Source organism: Silene latifolia, chromosome 6, assembly GCF_048544455.1.
Source record: "Silene latifolia isolate original U9 population chromosome 6, ASM4854445v1, whole genome shotgun sequence".
Classification (NCBI taxonomy): Eukaryota; Viridiplantae; Streptophyta; class Magnoliopsida; order Caryophyllales; family Caryophyllaceae; genus Silene; species Silene latifolia.
The window spans coordinates 124,002,893-124,027,689 of NC_133531.1; the positions used below are offsets into that span (position 1 = coordinate 124,002,893).

Consider the following 24,797-nt stretch of genomic DNA (forward strand, 5'->3'; position numbering starts at 1 on the left):
GAATCAGAAGAGTTTCAAGAGTTTTATGGCAAATGGAAGCAACAATTTGGTATAAAAGATGGACAAGTTCCACTCAAAACGCTTGAGAATTGGTTGATAAATCATGATCATGGTGGTGATGAATTCAAGGTTAACTTTGTTGTGTTTGTTGTTTCTTTGCTAATGAGAAACACGCAAAAGCCTTTGGTTAATCATCATGTTTTAAAATCGTTGATGAATGTTGATGAAATCAAAGATTACAATTGGTGTTCCTTTTTGTTAAAAAGTTTACAAGAAAGCAAGATTGAGTGGGTGGAAAAGGAGACTCACTTCGGCGGGCCACTGTTGTTTTTGGAGGTAAAAAGTCCCAAAAAATATATTTGAAGTTCATAAATTAATTCAACATTGGAAGGTACGTTTTCATTCTCTTGTAATTAATTTTTTTTTTTTTTTTTTTTTTTTTTTTTTTTAAGCTTATCTATGTTGATCGCGTTGTTCATGTGGAACGAAAAGTTGAAAGAGATTATTATACGTTGGTAGGTTGGACTAGTAGTTTGTTAACATCGAGAGAGAAGGATGAGATGAAAAGCGGTATGTTTGGAAATGGTAAGTTGGAAGCACCAATGGAGGAGGTGGTTGACAATACAGGTGTCGAATCTGTCTATCAAACAAAGGACTACACGGAGGAGTATATTCTTGATCTTGCTAAATGTATAACTAGTTTAGCTCAGAACATATCATCTGTTAAGGCTAAGTTAGAAAAAGGAGCATCAATAATTAAGGAGAACAGACTGCTTTAAGCTGTGTGATCATGCATTTAGTTTACTCAATTTGTCAAATGAGCATGACTCCGCCGATAGTGAAAGTTCTGTTGGTATTAATGTTCTTGATATTCCAGATGTTGTTCTGCTGCTTTGAGATTGATGTTAGTAATCATCCTTTGGTTGTTGAAGCTTTGAATAATGTAAACATAACTTTAAAAAATAGTATTCAGGTTGAAAGCATGTCATTGAAGAGGCCGATTTTTTATACATACAAAAAGGTAAATATGTTGATCATATTTTTTGTTATATTATGTTAACTTGGTGCTTAAGTGTATTGTTCTTTAATTTGATACATTTCAACTATTCCAGAAGCCTTGTGCATTGAGAAAAGAAGGTGAATTAGTTGACAATGGGAATGAAGATAACAAGGAAGGGGTGTCAAAAGGAGAGTCGGAAGAAAACAAAGTTGAATCAGTTGAGGTTGAAAATGGGAATGAAGACAACAAGAAAGAGGTGTCAAAAGGGGAGTGTGACAACAACAAAGAGGTGTCAGAAGGGGAGTGTGAAAATGGGAATGTTGACAACAAGAAAGATGATGACAAAAATGTACGAAATGATTCGAAGCATCTTTATGTTGATAGTGACGCGGAGAATGAGGAAGAAGCCAATACGGATAATCTTATAAATACCCTTGTATGTAGCATGTTATCTGAAGATTATAGTGAAGAACCCAAGGAAACCACTCCCAATCCAAGCTTAGATATTAGTACTGAACTTGATTTACTAAGAGGAGACACTGACGCATGTACAGAGCCATCTAAGTTTCAGCACTGTATTGTTGACTACGTCTACTACACCAAGGGAAAAGGCATTGTTCTTGCTAGGTATATTTTATTCTACTCATTATGTTCCTTTTAATTAATCATTATGTACATTTCGTTTGGGTATTATGTGCATTATTAATAAAGATAATGTACATATGTGTAATTAACTGACTTGTTTTGTGTAACGTCTGAACCAGTGAGAAGCTCTTTGAGTTTAAGAATATCGTGGGTACCCGATATCTTTTTGCATCTCTAAAACCACCTCGGTATATAGCAGATGCTGTGGTTGATTGTTGGTCAGCTTACTTGAATTTCAATGAAGTTGAAAGAAAATCTTCAGCACCACGTCGATTCTTTGCTTCAACCCTCGTATTTGTATGTAAAATTTTATTTCATTCTATGTTACAATAATTTTATGTTATACAAGTGTATATTAATAGAACAATATTATGTTCTGTGTGTGCAGCAAGCATTTCAAGGGCAAAGGAAAGAATTCAAATTTGAAAGAGAATTGGAAGTATTCAAGAGGCATTTTAGAAATGAGTTAAATCATCTTTGGGATTATTGATGTGACAAAAGTTGATATGGTTAGCTCAAACAATATATATAGTCAATACAAAGTGTTTTTCTTTTGCTAATTTTATGTCTGTTGTATCTTCTAATCATTTCTTATATAAAACAGTTTTTTTTCCCAATAATATCCGACAAGCATTTTTACCTGCTCGTATTCAATATGGAGAAGAACAAGTTTGTCATTCTTGATAATCAACAGCATGATGAAACCCCAAAAACTCGTTATGGAAACAAACCTTGGAATATGGTAATTGTTCAGTTGCCTTTCATTGGTTATTTTTTTCTTTTACAATGTCATATTTTTTGCACGGTCTCTCTATATAGTTTGATCTGAATTTTTCCATGCAGCGTAATGCTTTAGCAGAATATTTCAATGACATTGGTGATTTGAAGGAAAGAGTAAGAGCAATGGAGCCTGCTGTATTGAAAATGCCTTGGAGAAACCATCAAAATGTTGTTGACTGTGGTATTTACACAATGAAACACATGGAAACGTACAAGGGGGGTAAGTATTGGACTTGTGTGTTGACAAAAAACAACGTAAGTTTCTAAACAATTTATATCCAATAATTGTAAATGTACTTTTGGTTTAATTAAATGATCTTTCTTAAAGTATTAAAAGCACATTCTTGTTTACAAGTTACCTATCTTAAAGATATTTTAACTTTTGTAGATGGATGGACTTCGAATATTAAGAATCAAATATCTTTGCACTTTGGTTTCATCCAAGTGCAACATTGTTTGTGATGACGTTTTAACAAAGGTGAAGCAGTATCAAGAGAAGCCCTTCCCAAAGAAACTGGATTCTCGATGAAGAATTCTACGAGGGTGATGAGACTGTTGGGGATGAGACGATAGAAGATGAGGTAGTTGGAAAGAAAGAGAAGAGTACCGATGATATTGGTGTCCCTGACAACAATGAGACTGTTATGGTTAAGAAGAGAAGAATGGAGGTAGGTTGTACAGAAGGGAATATTATACCAGATGGCTATGATGCTTCTGAGAAGAATGAGAACATGACAGATGTGAGTAATACAAACGACAAGAGTATAAATGAGCATAATCTGGTTGACAATGGTGACACTACCAAGGGCGAAGTCATCAACAATGAAAATGTTCATGAACATGAAAGAAGTCAACCGAGTCTCGAGCATCCTTGCAAATCGTAATTTACTAAGCACGATACATGCATTATTACTCCTCTTATCGAGTTTTAATTGCATTGCTGATTATGTGTCGTATAGTAGAGGAAAACATACCGATTTAGCCAGATATATATATATATATATATCTCTACTAATGTACAATATTTAAATTTAAAATGTTTTGTATCCTGTTTTGAGTTAACACCGGTAGTCCCGAACAGGGAACTTCTTGTGCATGTGGGTGAAATTTCTCTTCGGCGTATTGAAATGGCAACGCTACGATAATCTAAATATTTAACGAGTGATGTGATCGATTGTTGGGCAAAACTTTTGAATGCCAAGGAATCTAGAAGAAACTCTTCCGAGCCTTATCGATTTTTTTTTCACCACAAAGATTGTGTCTGTAAGTCAAATATTTATATAAACTTATTTCAACAAGTAAATTTTGTAATGTTTTTTCCCTTGATTAACATCAAAAACTTTACTTGTCTTGCATACAGATGATGCTTCATGGAGAACTGGACACTGTTGAAAATTTTATCGTGATTAAGGATATAATGAAAGAAGAGTTTACCCAATTCTCGGTTAACCCAGATAGAATTGATTTGGTTAGCATTGACAATATACACTCTTTCTGCATGTTATATTTAATTTTCTTGTTTCCTAATTAAATCTTTTAAAATCTACAGTTCTTCTTCCCAGTTATATATAAAAGGCATTACAATTTACTAGTCATTGACAGCAACAAGTATAAGTTCATCATCATTGATAATGTGTATCGTGACGGAAAACCAGAAGAATTTTTCCACAATAGACCACTGTCTTTTGTAAGATTCTATGCTCTCTTTTGCTTAACAAAGACTACATACTTGTTCTTATTCATTATTGTGAATGTACAATGACTTTACATAGAGTGTACCTTCCCCAAAAATTTTGTGTCTGTCTTAATTTTCTAATTTTTGTGATATTGTACCTCATAATTATTAGTGTCCTAATGTTTTCCTGCACCCCTTCTCCGCCAACGTAATGTTCTAGCAGAATACTTGAAAGACATCGGTGTTTCAAAGGTAAAAGTTGATCGCATTAAAAAACTGCAGCCTATTCTTGCAAAGATGAAGTGGAGAAACAACACTAACAAGACTGATTGTGGTGTTTACGTTATGAGACATATGGAGACATTTAAGGATAATCTAAATTGGACCTGTGGGCTTAAAAAAGGCGATGTGAGTTTCAGAAGTAATATAATTATTTTTAATACATAATTCAGTACACATTTGTACATGTTCTAATCCCTTGTTTTCTTTATTTTACTAGGATGCTCCCCTACGATTCTCGGAAGAAATACATTTCATATATGATTTCAACAAAAGGCAATGTATGTTTTGATGCTGTACTAAAGAAGGCAATGGATTTCCGTTCAAACCCACTGCCATGGGAAGAATATGATGATGAAGATGAGGAAGATGCTGAATTGAAGCCGTAAAAATTTTTTTTAGTTTCGTTTGTGACATGTGTGTGAGTAATGTAACATATATTGAGGAAGTCACAGTCGTACAACCCGAAGTTTGAAAAAATTTTAATTCAAGAGAGTGTTATATTCCGGAAACAAATTTCAATAAAGTTTATTATGTTCTTGCTGAACAACAATAATGTTTATTGTGCAAAACGCCTTAAAATTATTGTACTCTGGGAAAACAATTCCAATCAAGTTGATGTTGTCCCCGCAGAATACAACAATAATGAACCTTTAATACAAATGTAATATAATTTGGCTATAAGCGTCATGTACTTTGGCTATAAGAGTAATGTACATACAAGCCTTTAAGAATGTTCCTTGAGTAAACAACAATAATGAACCTTTAATACAAATGTAATATACTTTGGCTATAAGAGTAATGTACTTTGGCTATAAGAGTAATGTACATACAAGCCTTTAAGAATGTTCCTTGCACAATAACAATAATGATGCTTTAATAAAAATGTAATATACTTTCCCTATAAGAGTAATGTACTTTGGCTATAAGAGTAATGTACATACAAGCCTTTAAGAATGTTCCTTGCACAACAACAATAATGATGCTTTAATAAAAATGAAATATACTTTCCCTATAAGAGTAATGTACTTTGGCAGTATAATCGAATTGTGCATACAAGCCTTTAAGAATGTTCTCGTAGTGTATATTATGGATGTCTATCCTTGAATCAAAAATTTGCACCTTCCACTTCGTTATCAGATTCATCTTCTTCATCGTCGTCCTCCACATCATCAGATTCATCTCCTTCATCGTCGTCATCTTCATGGTAGTATTTGGTGAATATGCATCAAAATGTAAATTAAATATCAGATTTTATAAGGAGAAAATGGCCAAAATGAACAACTAAATTGATAATAGATTTAATGTTAACCAAATATACATTCTTTGAAATTTTCATCTCGTGCCTTTAGAACAACCATAATGTTCATTGCACAAAGAGCTTATGTGCCTCCATATAAGATTGAAGATTTTGGAAGGTAAACACTATCCGCTATGCTTGTATAATTTAATAATTATTTAACATTAATGTAATATGCTTTAACAAGAAACCAAATTATAGATACCGTCGGATGGTTTGTTTCTTTGCAAGTTCTAGAGTTGTGTCCTTGGCGGCCACATGTTTTGCAATACCTCTTCTCTTTTCCTCTCTTCTTTAGGGCTTTTAACATTTGTGATTCAATTCTCTTGCCCTTGGTCCTACCCTTGTTTTTAGATTTTTTAGGAACATGAATCACCAACTTCTCGGGTATTTTGCAGCCCACGTACTTTTCTATTTCTTTCATCTTGTCTTTCTTCTTTTTGCTGGTACACTTTGTTACTAATCATATCCAATCTAATATCTCTCGGTTTTTCAATCAAAAGCTTCATGTCATTATCATCATACTCGGCTACGCTCGACACAAGAATAAACCTCTTGCCATACTCAAGTACTCAAACTTTTCCGGCCGTAAAACTTTTGAGAGACATTTATCATTTGCCATCTTTGTCAAAGACAGCTTACTCATTGCAGCTTTTGTCCATCTTTGCGTTATGTATTGTTTCGGTATTTTCGAAAATCTTGGTTGTGTAGAATCCAAAGGCAAGTGCTCGCACAACAAGCCCATTCTCTGAAACATAGAACAGAACAAGTAATCTCCATGTTATCCGGTGAATATGCTACGTTCCATGACTTATTTGGCATCCGCAAGTCTGTTAGAATATATATTTTTGTCTCATCAATCTTCTCCACATCTTTAAAACGGCAATCGACAAAGTCGCAACCAATTCTGTTTGGAAGTCTTTGAAAATGTTGTGCGAGTACATTTCAGAAGCATGGACTTCAAGGTTTGACTTTGTTTTCCGTGGGATTTCAGAGTGTTTGTTGTCACTGTTCAATTTGGACTGCTTGTGTCTTTGTGCTTCCAAGGCACTCTCATAGCACACCCAAAACTCAACAAGGGTCAAATGAGGTGTGAGGAACCTGTCAAAGAAACTATTTTCACTCTCAGACCTAGAAGTAACCCTCATCAAGCCAGACATTGAAACATCTTTAAAGTAGGCAGGGATCCACTGTTCCCTGAGATCGTACAAATCTGAAAACCACTCGTGTTCTACAAGTTGATAATCAGTCATTATCTTCCCCCATTGTTCTTCGAGTTCATCAGGTTCAAGTTGGTTGTTCCAAACACACCTATTGAGCCTGGTCTTAAAATCCTCATCTTGAAACAGTTGATAACTGACTTTCTCTCTTAGTTTCTTCATTATGTGCCACATGCACAGTCTGTGTGTTGACTCCTTAAACACTTCCGGGACCACCGACTTCATTGATTTGTCCTGATCAGTAATTATAATTCTCGGTTGGCACCCGCCCATTGCTTCCAAAAATGTCTTGACAGACCATGTATAACACTCAATACTTTCATCACCTAACAACCCAGCTCCAAACGTTATGCACCTTTTGTGGTGATCAACTCCTGTGAAAGGCACAAACACCATATCATACTTGTTTGTTCTATATGTAGCATCTGCTGATAAAACCTCACCGAACAGCATGTAGTTCTTTATGCAGATCGGATCTGCCCAAAACACTCCAGCCAGGCACTTGTTTTCATCTACTATAAAATCAAAGTAAAATGAATTGCATGTGTCTTTTCTCCCTATAAGATTTTCAACAAACATTTGTGCATCAAAATTACCAATGTAGGTTTTTATGTCCCTGACAAAGTTTTTGAAATCAACCTCAGTAGCCCCAATGTTGTTGTAACCTCCACACAGCTCCTTCCAACCTCTATAGGCTTTCACACCACCTAGTTTTAGCACCTTTACCTTTGTGACAAATTGCTTCTGTACCTCTGTCATTTTTCGGTTTCCTTTCAAGAATATTGTAGATTCAGGCGAAGCAAGTGGATGGTTATGCGCTTCATCGAATCTGGTAACAATATAAGTTCCATTTTCTTGGTATTTAAACTGCACTAATGCACGACAGCCAATTCTTGTAATCGGCCTCACACGGCTTATGTCTGTCACATCAGATTCTGCATCATTCTCAGCAGTATCGGTATCAGTATCAGTCCTCTTCCTTTTCCTACTTTCCTTTACACCTTGCCTATTGCAGAAAACATTCCTTAATGCAAAACTGTTTGGTAACTTATTGCCTTTAATCCTTTTTGTTGTTGCAAGTCTTGGCGTAAACCCACAGATTGTACAATATTCTTTGTAGAATAACTCTGTTGATTCTAGCGTTTCGAATACTTGTCCTACTTTAGGTTTCTTTTCCTCTGGACAGAATGGAATGTACTGGATTGCATTTAATGTTTCAATTATTGTCCTTGGTGTTTTAAAGCTGTTATTTGTAGAAGAAGACGTAGTTGCATCACTTGTACTCATTGTCTGGTTCAACAGTAGTTAAGTAAGTAAGTATATTAAATATTATTGCATCAATAATGCAGTAATCCAATTCTAATATGCAGTAATCCAATTCTAATATGCTCATTGTCCATTATCATGCCTGTAAAGGAACATTTATTTTAATGATAATGTTCATAGGAAATATTGTTGTCCATTTTGATATAGCATATATATAATGTATTGAATGCTAATGACATTAAACAAAGAAATAGTCATAATATTATTTCATTAATATTAGAAAATATTTACAAAAGCCATTTCAGGCTTTCAAAATGGTAAAGCCTACTAAGGCTTATACTGAAAAAAAAAACACAAGATAATACCTAATAACAATAAACAGAAGATAACACAACATATTTCTAAACTAATCTAACAGTCGGAGTCATAATAATTCTCATCCCCAGACTGTTCCTCAATTTCATATTCTTCTTCTCTTTCCTTTAAAAATCGTCGTTCTTGTCTTTTGTGATGTCTAATTATTTCTGCACGATTAGTCATAGTCGTGCAGATGCAGAATCTGTCAAGCATCCGATTATTCTTTGTGATAGTTATCACACCATTTTCATTTCCGTGAACCGCGCCTCGGTAATAATCCCTCTCCTTTACCTCTGGGTCGTTCCCTATAAGGAACCACTTTGACCAGCCCTTGCACACCATGGCCATGTTTTTCTTTTCTTCCCTCCCAAGTCGCTCAAACAAAATCTCGAGCAAATCCTGAGTAGTAAGCAATTGATGTAAAGGACGACTGGGAGATGGTACATCCATCTCCACAGAAATGTCATCTCCATCAAACCAGTTTAAAGAAAACTGGCTTACTTTCCATTCCCTATAATGAGCCATGAAATTTTTTTTGTAACCATCATTCTTGAAGGGAACTATCAGGCATTTTGAGTAGTCCATTGTTTTTTTTTAAAGAAAATTAAGTACTTTTCTGAAGAGATTAAAAGTTTTGGTTATTGGAAAAGGTAGGATGGAAAACTAGTTGTATACTCTTGGGTTTATATAGTGGATTAATTGATTAAAAGAGATTAAATTCTGTGAACAGTTGTGTCTTTTCAACTGACACAAACATAATCATGGTAATTAATAAATTGGGTGAAGTTATCTATGTTAGTTTAATCTATTGCATAAAACAGTATATGGACATTTGAATTAAACTGAATTCACATTTTTTTCCAAATAATGTTTCATGTTCTTTTTTAATTAATTTAATGTACCTTTTAATATTATATAATGTACATTTTCCAAACAGTGCTTAATAATATTTTAGTTGTACCTAATTATCAGAAAATGCAAATTACAAATATATATAGTTGACAATTTATTTTATGGAACATGTTTTTTTATAATTAATATAATGTACATTTAGAAGTAATATTCAAATTAATGTGAATAATTGCGTCTTTTCACCACATAAGCAAGTTATTTCGTACAAATAAAGGTTCATATATAATGTATTCCTTCGAATGTCCATTATCATGCCTTTAAAGGAACATTTATTTTACTGCTAATGTTCATAGGAAATATTGTTGTCCATTTTGATAGAGCATATATAAAATGTATTGAATTCTAATGACAGTAAACAAACAAATAGACACAATACTATTTCATTAATATTAGTAAAATATTTACAAAAGCCATTTAAGGCTTTCAAAATGATAAAGCCTACTAAGGCTTATCTTTGAAAAAGAAAAAAAAACACAAGATAATACAAAATAACAATAAAATAGAAAACTAACTTAATATATTTCTAAACCAATCTAATAGTCTGAGTCATAATAACCCTCATCACCAGACTGCTCCTCAATTTCATATTCTTCTCTTCGGTTTCTAAATTGTCGTTCTTGTTGTTTATGATGTCTAATTATTTCTGCACGACTAGATAGAGTCGTGCAAAGCGAATCTTTCTAGGAGCCGCTGATCCTTTGTGTGATGTGATTATACCATTTTTTGTTCCCGAACCACCCTCGATAATAATCCCTTTCCTTTACCCTCGACTCCATTCCTATAAGGAACCACTTGACCAGCCCTTGCACACCATTGCCATGTTTTCTTTTCCTCCCTCCCAAGTCGCTCAAACAAAATTTGGAGCAAAGCCTCGATAGTAAGGAAATAATGTAAAGGACTCGGGAGATGGTACATCCATCTCCACGGGAATGTCATCTCCATCAAACCAGTTTGAAGAAAACTGGCTTACTTTCCAATCCCTATAATGGTTCATGAAATTTTCTTTGTGAGATCATTCTTGTAGGCAACTATCGTGCATTTTGAGTAGTCCATTGTTTTTTTTTAAGAAAATTAAATACTTTTTCAAGAGATTAAAAGTTTTGGTTATTGGAAAAGGTTTTAGAAATGAAGGTAAGATGGAAAAGTAATTGTGTACTCCTTGGTTTATATAGTGGATTAATTCAGTAGAAGAGATTAAATTTGGTGAACAGTTGTGTCTTTTCAACTGCCACAAACATAATCATGGTAATTAATAAATTGGGAGAAGTTATCTATGTTAGTTAAATGTCTCGCATAAAACAGTATATTCACACTATAAATATACGTAATGGACATTTGAATTAAACTGAAAGCACATTTATTTTCCAAATAATGTTCCATGTTCTTTTTTAAATAATTTAATGTACCTTTTAATATTATATAATGTACATTTTCCAAAAACGAGTGCTTAATGATATTTTAGTTGTACCTAATTATCGAGAAAATGCAAATTATGAATATACTATAGATAGTGGACAATTTATTTGATGGAACATGTTTTTTATAATTAATATAATGTACATTTAGAATTAATATTGAAATTAAGGTGAATAGTTGTGTCTTTTCACCACTTAAGCAAAACTTACAATCCGTCATTTGACATATTGAACAGTTGCAAGACCACTTGCAAAACGTAATTATTACATGCACATACTTATTATATATAATGCACATTTCACTAAGACTGATTGGACATTTCCTTATGAAACGTATACAACACAACACAGCACAACACAGCACATTATTTTTACATGCAAAATTACTTTTCAGTTACTTCAAATTGCACACTTTTCCTTTCTCATTATTTTTAGTACATTGTTTCTCACCACAAAGTACATTTGCGTTTATCATCCTTCTAAAACCAAACAAACAAACTATAAACCCTAATTTAACACTTTTCATTATAAAATTAATGTTTTTGTGGTTCTGTACATTACATCTAGTTAATTAAATTTAATCAAATCCGAAATTAAGTTGAATTTAATCAAATTTAACTTTAACATCATCATAAAATCAATTCAACAACGATTCAGAAACGAATTAAATAATATTGAATGAACATACCTCAATATTGATTTGTAGAAAACAATAATTCGGATGAATGACCAAATCAATTCCGATTTTTCTTACAAAGTTTTGATCTTGAAATAAGCGAATAGCCGATGAATGCAAAAGTTTGAACAAATTGACTCGATTTGCGCTTGAACACAAAGAATTGATGATGAATAAGCGATTTTAGATCACTAAATTTGATATCGAAAGACAAAAATTTACAAATTAAGGAAGGATTAATGGTGAAATCGATTGATTTTGTTTCGTGTGGTTTGATTTTGTTACGTAGGCTTGATATTGCTGACATGTACACTCTTATTTTTTGTTTTTCGTGAAATTTTAAGAGCAGCACGCGTTTAATCTCAGCCGTGAGTCTTATTTGATGGACGGTTGAGAGCTGTTCTCACGGTTCTCACGATAAGCCCCGTTCTCACCGGAACTCTACCCATATATTATATTATTATTAATAATGTTATCATTTATATTACTAATATATTATTATTATTATTATAACTTTATTTATTATTATATTAATATTTTATTTTTTTATATATCTTATTAGATTATATTAATATATTATTATTATTAATGAATAATATTATAATAATATTTATTATTATTATTGGTATTATTTTTATTATAATATTTATTATTTTTATTATTATTATTTTAATAATAATAATAATAATAATAATAATAATAATAATCTTTTTATTATTATTTCGATTGATTGATTCGATTGAGATCGATTCAATTGATTCGATTGATTGAGTTGATTCAACTCCATTCGATTGATTGATTGATTGAGACAATTTCAGTCCAAAAGAACTGGGCCTTACACCCTAAAATTATGTAAATCTGTTTCTTATATAACCCTTCATCAGTTACACTTTAAATATAGTATATATTTCAAAGGGCGTAATAATTTTTATGTATTTTTTAAATAAAAAAAAATATTAGTCTAATTATTCGTAAATCGTTTTTTTGAGTGTGTGGTATACTGTTTTTACCTGGTTTTTATAAGGTTTATACGCATTTTAATTAGATTTTACATTTTTACATCACTTAATTGTAATTTAATGTCATAAATTAGTTTCATGCAACGATATAGCATTATAGAGTTAAATTTTATAGAAAAATAAAAATGGTTTAAGGCCAAAATAACTTAACTCAAAGTGTCTTTGATGGTAATAAACTTTCATTTTCTACCTCTTACTAAGATTATATTAATACATTATAACATTAAAGGTACACAGTTCATTTAAAAAATTAATTTAATGAGAATGTCTCTTTATAAAACAAAACTAAAAAATACCGTGCTGTAGCACGGGGATCTACACTAGTTAAAGATTAACCTTTTTTTACAATTATAATCTCCTATCTACTAAATGAATAGGTGAACTCACAAATTTCCCTCCAACAAGCATCTTTTTAAATAAGGAAACTATTGATAATTTAATTGTATTCACTAAATAAATAATAAAATTAATAATTATAATGTATTTCATTATAAAATTCTATTCATTAAAATCAATCTTTTCATCAAATTATATAATTTTTACTAAATAATAAACTATAATATTTTAATTAAAATATAAATAATATAAAACTATAAAATATTAAATCCTTTATTGATGCTATTATTTCAAAATGAGTTGACTCATACTCTGTACTATGTATAAACAAAACTATAAATCGTTTTGATTACTTTCATGACAAAAAAAATTAAGAGAATTTATAAATTGGAATCATTAGTTTTGTGGTATAAAAAAAACTTTTTTAAAAAAATACATTTCAGCACATTACTCAGTTCTCTTGGATTAATTTTCATTTTTTTTTTCTTGAAACAAAACACAATAACGAGAAAATATGAACAATTACGTTAATGAGATACCACTATTATTTTATAGTTCAATTTTACTTAGTTTTCTTAAATAATTTTGCAGTTCAATTTTTTTTTCTCATATAAAAATATCGGTAATGATAAATACAGTATTTAAGAACTAAATTACTTCCCAAAAATGGAATTAAATTAGGAATTTAAGACACAATTACGCGTAAATTGATGTCATTAATGCTTGAATTAAGGTTTTCATTCCTTTTTTGGCACTTTAAATACAGCCCTAAGGGCTGTATTTATCATTTTCCTAAAAATAATGACGTGAAATTTGAAAATTTAACGAGATGTTAATTTAGCATGATTAAGTAATACAGAAATAAAAACTTTATAAATACCGCGCATTCATTGTGCGAGATCTAAACTAGTAATAAAATATACAAATAGGCCGTATGATGCACGGAATACTGTAATTCTAAAACCAACCAATTTTACATGTAATTTCATATTTTCACTTTAGCTCAAATCAAATTACCGTCATACAGTTGCCACAAATCACATACTATCAACATTATCGCTTAACTAATTAAACTAGACATATGAATCAATTTTAGTCGCATAACTCATAGCTTGACATCATACTCCAGGAATTAACAGTACATCCAACCAATTTCTCAGTATATCATATTCTCCTCACTTCATATCACAATTGTATCAATCTCATAGTAGCTCAAATTTCGCATCCATCCAATCATACTTTCAAGAACTTATAAAAAATTCTAGTACAACTAACCACATAGCATTACACTATATCTACCCACACTCTACACTTTCCCCTGTCACCGGTTCAGATTGAAAAAGGCATGGTACATATTAAGGACGTCTCCCTCACCATATTAAGAGGGGATTCTAAAAGTTTCTACCCAGGGTTCATTTAATTAGGCACATGTTCGGTTCATTTGATCCATTAATTTATGTCATAGGATCGTTTTCTCTGATACCACTTTGAGTCTTTAGCAAGACCATTCTCAGTTAAATGAGCATGTACCATCTCGGTTTCCCGAGGTAGTGAGTAAGAAAAGACAACGATAAAAGGTACTTTAAATAAATTACATTACTGTTGTGAAACTTTTTGAACTGTCTTACAATTTATCCAACAGTTAGATAACTGATAAACCAAAGTCTAACCGAAAACAACGGAAGTCTAAACAACTGATGGACATCTCGATATACGTCACCCCAAATACGACGCAAAAGGCCCTCTACAACTGACACAATAAGGGTTTTTTCCATTAGTATGAACAACTTTTAAACAATGTCATGAACTAAGTGATTGACTCCTCCAAGTACACGTATCGTCCCATTCCCACGCAGCATCCAACACAGCTCACAAACCATTACTTGCTAGTCTCACTACTACCTAATTGCCGAAAATATCAATTGGTTTATCACAAAGTTGAAATAGATTTGTCACCCAAAGTTACATTAATAGAACCAACAACCTCATCACCATACATGGTCACAACTTACCCGCGTGCCATCACTGTCTCAGTCCATCGCACACTCTATGACACTGTGCCATATCACCATATATAAATATGCTAGGTACATTCCCTCGACACTAGTATTGTAGCATCATCAATAACACGCTCCCTCGACACCAGTACACATCAACATCTCATCACAATATAACTTTCACATTAATATAATATGCAATAACCCGTCATCTTATTAATCGCAATGTTCATCTTCACAATATAAACCGTCTCAAGTATATGTGACAATATCAATATCATCTTGTAACACCGTCGCAACACAAATAAAACAAATCATACAATTGCATATCAAATAACGCTTAGATTGAGTAGATAATCCTTACCTTTTCGTAAATATTCAAGAGACAAGTCTAGAAAGTGGTATTAGATCCGTTCCTCAACAAATCCGTCACGGAATTAGGAAATAAAACACGGGTTGAGTAATGCAGTGCCTCGATCGATTAAGTACCTGTGGACATGGGCCACCTGCACACCGATCCGTGGACATCGCAGCGGTCCGAAAGCTAAGTTCCGTGACATAGAAATGCTTTGACCGGATCACATTAGATCGGTCGGTTTCGTTTCGATGAAGGTCTTGAAACGATACAGAGATGTTCGGAGTCGCCACCAAGAAATTATGGGATGCTTGAAAACCGTTCGAATCCATTTTATAACTCGGTCAAACGAAGCAAAAAGCGGTACTTGACATAGGTACTAAAGATACAGACTCGTCCCTCTTTTAGCATCCTATTATTGCTAGAATGACTCTCGTTGCCAAGGATAAGGTCGTCCACTATCCAAAGGTTCTGAGTAAGGGATGAGGGTACGTGTAATACCCCGTATTTAAGACGGTAGAATTATATTAAAATGTGTTTTAAAAGATATTTAATAATTATATAAATTAGATAATTAAGTTGTAAGACGAAAATAAAATAATTAAATAATAGTGAGTCAGGAATTGTTGGAGCTCACGTGTGGCACACGTGTGACTCGTGTAATATGGGAGTGTATGACGGTGAATTTAATAATACAATACTAATAATAATATGTAATAAAAATAATAAAGGGAATTGAAAATAACCGAACTAGAACCCCAAGAACTTAGGATAGGGACTACCTTGAGCTCTACCGAAAAGGCCGACTTCATAGACCTCCTACACGAGTTCAAAGACGTTTTTGCGTGGTCCTACAAAGACATGCCAGGGATCGACAGGGATATCGCCGAACACAGAATTACGATTAAGCCAGGTTTCAAGCCTGTAAAACAGAAGCTTCGTCGAATGAGAACAGAATGGGCTCTCAAGATCAAGGAAGAAGTCGATAAGCAATTCAAAGCCGGGTTCATCAAAGTTTCCGAGTATTCTGATTTGGGTACCGAGTACTGTACCAAAAAGGATGGGAGAATCCGTGTTTGTGTTGATTTTAGAGACTTAAACAAAGCAAGTCCTAAAGATGACTTCCCTCTACCACATATCGACATATTGGTGGACAATACTGCAGACCACGCATTACTATCCTTCATGGATGGGTATGCGGGTTATAACCAAATCAAGATGGCCATAGAAGACATGCATAAGACCGCTTTTGTCACTCAATGGGGAACCTATTGCTATACGGTAATGCCGTTTCGGTTAATCAACGCCGGAGCTACATATCAACGCACCGCAACTAAACTCTTACATGACATGATGCACAAAGAAGTGGAGGTATACGTAGACGACATGATTGTCAAGTCCAAGGATAGAGAGGGGCATATTGCGAACCTTCGCAAATTTTTCGCAAGGCTACGAAAATAAAACATGAGGCTCAATCCTCAGAAGTGCGCATTCGGAGTAACATCTGGCAAACTCCTGGAATACGTCGTTAGCCAACGAGGTATATAGATAGACCCTTCCAAGATCAAAGCCTTGATCGAAATGCCACAACCTCAAACAGAAAAAGAAGTCAGAGGATTCCTGGGAAAAGTGCAATATATAAGTCGATTCATATCGAAACTCACCATGATTTGTGAGCCTATCTTCAAGAAGCTCAAGAAAACAGATCACACCATGTGGGATGATGATTGTCAAAAGGCATTTGATCGAATCAAGGAGATATTGGCTAAACCGCCAGTGCTCATGCCACCTCAACGAGATCAACCTCTTGGTTTGTATCTCACGGTAACCGAATCAGCCATGGGTGCCATGCTAGCTCAGACCGTAGGAAAAGAAGAAAGGGCTATCTACTACCTTAGTAAGAAGTTCTTGGAGTACGAGTGCAAATATTCATAACTCGAAAAGACATGCCTCGCTCTTGTGTGGGCGACGAAGAAGCTACGCCATTACATGCTTAGCTACTCCGTTAAAATATACTCCAAAATGGATCCAGTCAAATACCTCTTCGAAAAACCCGTTCTCAACGGACGTTTAGCAAGATGGACTTTGATGCTCTCAGAGTTCGATCTCAAGTACGTGCCCCTGAAAGTTATAAAAGGGCGCGCCGTTGCCGAATTATTTGCAGAGAAAGAAATCAATGATGCACAAACAATAGACACTTGGTCATTTCCAGACAAGGATATACTCCAAACTGATGTAGACTCCTGGGACCTCTACTTTGATGGAGCATCAAACTTAAGAGGATTTGGAATAGGAGTGTTGCTCATTTCTCCTGAAGGTGAGCATACACCAATCTCTGTCAAACTCGACTTCGAGGTGACAAATAATGCTGTAGAATACGAAGCTTGTCTCATTGGACTACAAGCGGCAGTGAGCTTAGGCATTAAAAACCTCCGAGTACATGGGGATTCATCCCTAATCATCAATCAAGTTACGGGATCTTGGAAAATCCGAAGCAAAAGCCTAGCACCTTACCAAGCCAGAATAGACCAAGTTGCCCAATTCTTTGATCACGTGACATATCTACAACTATCTCTGGAAGAAAATCAATTTGCAGATGCTCTTGCAAAGCTTGCATCTTTGATTAATATGCCAGATAACATGGTAGAAATGCCTTTAGGTATCGAACAACCGTCAGAGCCAGCTTATGTCCACCAAATCAACGATGAAGAGGAAATCGCACAGGAACCTTGGTTCCAAGCAATCCTAAATTTCAAGCTCAACGGCACCTATCCACCGGATATGGACAAGAGGGGACAACGTGCTATACGCCTGCTAGCTTCCCAATACGTTCTCATGCAAGAAGAGTTGTACAAAAGAACACCTCTTGGTGTAATCCTACATTGCCTTGATCATTCACAGGCACGGAAAGTGATGGAAGAAGTTCACGATGGAGAATGCTGTCCTCATATGAGCGGGCCCATGATGGCAAAGAAAATCACACGTTTGGGGTATTATTGGACCACAATGGAATCCGATTGCATCAAATACGTAAGACATTGCCACAATTGCCAAATCTTCGGGAATGTACAACATGTCCCTCCTTCATTGCTCTACACGATGACATCCCCTTGGCCATTTTCTGCCTGGGGAATTGACATAATCGGGAGGATAACCCCGGCCGGAACAGGAGGTCACTGTTTCATCCTAGTGGCAATTGACTATTTCACCAAATGGGTAGAAGCGGCTTCCTACACTAGTCTCACGGCTAAAAACGTGGCAAAATTCATACAAAACAACATCATCTGTCGATACGGTTGCCCACATGAGATCATTAGTGATAATGGATCACATTTCCAAGCTGAGACGGAGCAATTGCTAGCCAAGTACAAAATTAGGCATCACCACTCTTCGCCTATAGACCACAGACTAATGGCGCGGTAGAGGCAGCAAACAAGAACGTTGTCACAATTCTCAAGAAAATGATTGACAACTACCGAGATTGGCCAAGCAAGATACCCTTTGCTTTGTGGGGATATCGCACATCTATTAGGACGCCCACTGGAGCCACCCCTTTCTATTTGACTTACGGCATGGAAGCTGTACAACCAGTCGAGATAGAAATACCATCCTTGCGTATCTTACTCGAAAGTCAAATCCCAGAAGCCGATTGGAAGAGGGATAGATATGAAGAACTCATCCTCCTGGATGAACATAGGCTACGCGCCTTGCATAATGTCCAAACATATCAAGCACGTATCAAATGAGCTTTCAACAAAAGGGTTAGGCCAAGGAACATCAAAGAAGGAGACTTAGTACTCAAGTCAGTTAGAGCTCTTTTACCTATTGATCCACGGGGAAAATTCAAACCTAATTGGGCCGGGCCATTCCTAGTCAAGTCCATACTTCCAGGGGGTGCGGTTAGGATCATAGACCTAGATGGGAATGAGTTTTCCAACCCGACAAACCTCGACCAACTAAAGCAGTATTATGCCTAGAATAGGAACAAAAACGCGCCTCGCGTAACCCCACGTGTTGCTCTTGTGGCACTAAATAAACGGCCCCTGGCCAAGCTAAAATAAGCTAATGTCACTTTGCTCTTGCATTTTGACAAATTTGTCATCCTCATATCATCAAATAAACTAAATTTGCACCTTAAGAGTAAGCAAAAAGCTCATGCTTATTTTCTAAAGTTCATTCCAAGCTCTTGCTTAGAACAATTATTCTTTTACATTTACTCGAACTACGCGCAAGGGTTTGATTTTATTTTTTAATGAATACGTAGGCAGTCCTTCACATGATACAACCCATTATTTTAAAAAATGTAAATAGAAGGACATTTGCATTGCATTTGGAATTCGACAAGAATAATAAATAGAAAATCACAACGGTTTCATAAACAATTAACCTTTTTTATTTCATTCATTTTTTTCTAATAATAATACGCTACATAATAATAAAAAAATAAATAATAGGCTAGGATTCTAAAAGCCCCACCTTTTTATTACAACAACAATAATAATAATAATAAATAATAATAAAGACTTGGGCTATTCCTCCATTTTTCCCTTTGCCCTTGTCATTCTTGTCATACTTCTCGTCGCGACCTCGAGCCGGACGCTCTTGCGCCACTTCGGACCTAATCACCAATGGTCTTTCTCGAGGCCTAAACTTCCCATTCTTGTCAATCACTTTATCCACGACAGGAGGGGTCTTCGGTTTCTTCGAAGGGTGAACAACTCGAAACCCGACTTCTTCCTCTCCCTCAGTCAAATACTTCTCTTTCTATTTTTCCACCTCGCGCACCTTGTAGTCAACGGGCTCGCGCTTCCTCAATCTCTCGCGCTCTTCCGGAGTAGTAGCTTTCCTCCATCGCAGATAAGAATCCGACACCCATAAGGCATTAGCAGAGGAGTTCAAGAACCACACGTTTCTTTGGGCCAATTTAATGGCCCACTCCCTTCGACTCTCAGTAGTAAGCGCCACGGCAGTCTGCGGGACGGTATCAAGCTTCGAGATCGTCTGCTTTAGTCCAACCTGTCTCATCAACCTCTCCGGGAAGATGCACACCATGAATTCCAAGCTAGGAATGCGCGCAGATCGAGTAGGATCCGGGGAAGATACTCCAGTGACATATTTGAGGTGCCACCATGGTACAATCCACCTAATCAAGGAGCCATCATCACTCTTCAGTTTGTTCTCCCAATAATTGCAGACTCAAGTGAAGTCCACCATGTACAGCCTAGTCCTCATTACAATCGAACGAGCATGATAAGAAGGAACATGAACTGGGGGCTCGATCAATCGGAGACGCTCCATAAGCCAAACCTACCAAAAGCAGGCATTAGACATCAACGAAAAAAAAAAAACGAAGAAAAAAAAAACGAAAAGAAAATGTTCTTTTACCTGCAAAATAACGGGACTTCCCAAGTACGGTAGGTCACGATTGGCTTTCCTATTATCCAAGCCCAACAGGATCTCTCCTAACCATAAACAAGCTGGGCTCCTGCGCAGCTCCATTTGCTCAACAAGGTCCAGAAGTCGGGGATCACCTCTCAAGTCTTCATCAACATGCCCTTGGAAGACATACACATGCAACAAGCAAAATCCAAATGCCCTTCGCCTAGCAACATAAGAAACGGCGGGGTCGGCCCTATTAATGAAACGGTCAATGAAGTCCAACATTCGCACTCCCTTTGAGGTCACTAAACGGTCCACCTCAATTCTAGTCAACCCAAGCAAGTCTCTAAATTTGCTCTTATACCCTTGCGAAGTAGAAGGAATGGCGGGCAAGTGTTCCGGGTCCCACCCACCGATCGCAGCAATTTCTTAAGGAAATGGGCAAATGTCACCTCCGAGGAAAGCAAAAACATGGTAATTCGGGTCCAAATAATCAAGACAAGCATCCAAGAACGGTTTGACAACCTTGATGAGCTTCAAACTCAACAATGATCCAAGATTATAGGCGCCCATGTCGTGTTTCTCCATGTTGGAAAACTCATTAGTCCACTCTTTTAGGCGACTCTCCAAAGTATTCATGATGAGTGATTATATTAAGAATTTTATGTAATAAGACGAAGAAGAGACGGAAGAATTGTGTGAATAAAAGCTCTATCGACGTCTCTATTTATACTAAATTCTGTTTCCTAAAATCTGCCAGAACAGACACACCTGGGAACAGGCGCAGCACCTGCTGCGCCTCTTCAAAGGGACGCAGCTCATGCTGCGCCTCTTCCTCAGCTAGATTTCTGTGATTTTCCGCGTTGGATCTTTCCTAAATTCCTTGACGAATAATTTCCTATTCCTACAGGTTATTATTTTGGTAAATACGTGGAAATTGCCATATTTCGTGTTTCCTAATTCCGCGGGCACGCGTTTCGAGACGATATCAACATTTTCGTCATTTTACCACACTTGAATGTAATTCATTTTAGGAAATAATTTTCATTTGTAAATTAACTCATTTCAAAATTCATATATTTATTTTTATATATTTATTTTTTTTCTCATTTCATTTCTAACTTATAGGTTTCTATTTTTTTCTTTTCTTAGGGGTAACCCTCCCTACCATCCGGTCATTTCCGCCAAAATTTTCTCATTTTCGCATTTTTTCTTGCATTCCTTTGAGTCATTCGTTTTGTGCTAATTCAGGCCGTGTGTATATACAAATGTATGTTCTACGTGATTTCTATGTAAATTTCGGCAACATGACGGCGTAAACCGTCATCTACCAAACCTGTTCAAAGCTAACCTGCAGGTACAAGCAACACAACCCAGCAGCAAAGGCACTCAGGCCATCATATATACAACCAAAAAAGGGGAATGTACAGCAAACTGGGGGCTCGAGCCCCAAGCAAAGTCCAAAATGTCCAAAATGAAGGTCCAAAATGTACAAATGTGCAAAATACAAAACAAACAAAACTAAACAAAACTACTGCCGGTCGCCCTTTAGCTCCGCAACTCTTGCCGCGAGAGCAGCAACCTCGACATCTCGAACCTCAAGCTCCCTCAACAAGCGAGCCGTCTCCTCCCGAGACTGGGCCAACTCTCGCTCCAGCTCGCGGTCCCCCTGTAAACAACAAAATTGGCTCATGTCATATCATTTCAAGCAATTACAAGAGAAGTCGAAAAATCAAAATTCAAAAATGAAATAGACACAAGGTTCATACCTGACGACCTCGACCGCCGACAAGTGCCTCGACGGCAGTAGCTCGCAGCCGGTTGGCCACCCTCCATAACGCCACGAACCGAGACGGCGCTACCTGCATTTTCAAAAAGAAAATTCTCAATATTTGAATAAGTTCAATCAAATGTGTTCTTACACAAAAATTATGAAAATTAGAGGCTCACCGTCCGAATCAGATGCTGCCAATCGTCCAGGCCAGCATCCGTCACAGCCACGTCAAAGTCACGCAGCTCGGAGATCGTCGTCCTCCCGGTCGCCTCAGTGTACTCGAGGGTCTCGGGGTACTCTGGGGGCTCGATGCCCGCCGCCTCAACCTCCTGCAAAGTCAGATGTTTCTCATTAATCGATGATCTTTCATCCTATTCTCAAAATCAAATAAAGGAGAGGAAAGATGCTTACCACAACCGGCCAGTACGCCAACCTCCCGTAGAGGAACGCCGAGTAATCCTCGCCAGGAAGAAGGAGGGCGTCGCCACCAACACCAGCCAAGTCAGCGTCCTTCTCAGCCTTAGAAGGCTCCCTGAACATCGTCCTAGGAGGATTGATGGGAACCGTCAATACATCCCGAGAGCACTGAAGAGCCAAGCGCTCGCCCAAGTACCACACATGACCCATCGACGTCCTCAACAGTAGCCGGCTCGAGCTCCTAGGACGAAGGACCTCAGCCACAAAAGGAGGCGCTCCATCGTACTCCGCCCAAGTCCTGGGCACCCACTGAGACAAGACAAACAAGGAATCATTCTTATGATCGATTAAAGGCAATATAGAAGCAAATGAGTATAAGTGAGATGCTCACGCTGTCCAGCCGAAGAGCGTTCACGTCCCGCCGGTAAACGCCGTGAGAGGAACGCTTGCTCCTCGTCCTGCACATCACCCAATCCCTCACGACGGGATAGGCCCTCTCCAGCGGCTCCTTCCTCTTGGGTGAGAGGTTCGGAAAGTAGGAGTACACCCACGCCTGTGAAGCAAGGTAGTCAATAACGATCTTTCGTAAGTTGATAAAGAAAAGAATTGATTTTAATCTAAATGAAGGTTCATACCTCCAGCAGTAGTCCAGGTCCGACAGCACCAGGAGAAGTCCCCTTCTCCATCAACTCCGGACGAACCATGGCCCTCATAAAGCGAATGAGGACCGCAAAACCAGCAGTGATCCAGTCCCAACGCCCTAGGGAGCTCAGGTCAGAAAGGAAGGGAAGAAGCTTCGTCGACGTGACCTCTCTCCCTTGTCTCCGAGGTAGATCGTAGACAGAAACCACCAAAGCCACAAACGGGCCCTCCTTTCACCAGACGGGGAGGAGGGGCCGTCTCTCTCCCATCAATCGTCACCGCGCGGGTCTTCCCAAAGAAATTAGTCTCGGACATAGGAACGGGCACCAAACAGGCACTATAACAGCCTTTGCCGATAAGTTCCGGTACCGATCAACGTCCTAGCCTCGGCCGAGTCCACCCTCATGGCGTCTCGGCCACCTCCACCCTCGCCCCACACGACAGACCAGAAATCATGCCGTAGTCCTCGAGAGTGACCCCCACCTCACCGAAAGGCATGTGAAAAGTGGAAGTCGTGTTCCAGAATCGGTCCAAGATAGCGCGGACCAGGCTAAGGTTAGCCCGCAGCTTCCTCTTCGCGATATCCCTCCAGGCCTGCACCAAGGCACCAAACGCTCCACGCTCGATCATGGCGCGCTCCTCCGCTGACAGCCGCTCGTAGCACTCCATCGATGTCGTGTAACCCGAGAACGGCCTGATGTTTCCGGCCTCCTATTGTGATTTGAAACAAAAGATATCTTTAGTTTTTAGTGAAAGTTGGGAAAATATGAGCAAATCGAATGAAAGAAGATGAGTGATGAGTAATGAATTCAATATTACCAAGCTCTTCACCGTCCTGTAGGACAGGTGACCCTCTGCAGCCCAAAGCAAGTGCCTGCTGTCCCAGGTCTCAGCCCACGCGGGTGCTCCTCTCAGCTGACGACCCCCTCGTTTAACGTTGGCCCTCCTCGGGGCCTCCTCCTCCTCGCGGACCTCGTCCTCAGCAGCAATCACCGCGGCAGTGAAAGCCTCCTCGATGGTGCGAGAAGGGTCCACAGCAGCGTCTATCTCCATGGGAGCTCTCCCAGAAGTAGAAGCCTCATCACCTGCAACATTAAAGCAAATTTAGGCCGCATCACGTGATGACGAGCCTTAGTTAAAGGATTTTCGAGCCTTCGAAAGCCCTGAAATCGCTCTTTTCTCGCCATCTTTGGCCGCATTCTCACAAACCCGATCACTCATGTGGTAGTTAGGGTCAAGTCAAGCCTAAGTTGAAACCCAGTCATGGGTTCGAGTCGAAATTTCGGCAGCATTTCGTTATAACGGCGATTATGCCCTAGAAAAGTGTCCTAAAAAAGCCGTCAAAAACCAAAA

General features: G+C 37.2%; 1 long non-coding RNA gene across 1 annotated transcript in view; it reads right to left on the reverse strand.

Moving 5' to 3' along the window:
* Positions 1-15,310, reverse strand: part of LOC141587210 (uncharacterized) — a 34,841-nt gene extending 19,531 nt beyond the window's left edge. The window contains exon 1 of the long non-coding RNA XR_012519724.1: positions 15,242-15,310. This is a non-coding gene — a long non-coding RNA (uncharacterized LOC141587210). The remainder of the gene's footprint in view (positions 1-15,241) is intronic.
* Between the last annotated feature and the right edge of the window lie 9,487 nt (positions 15,311-24,797).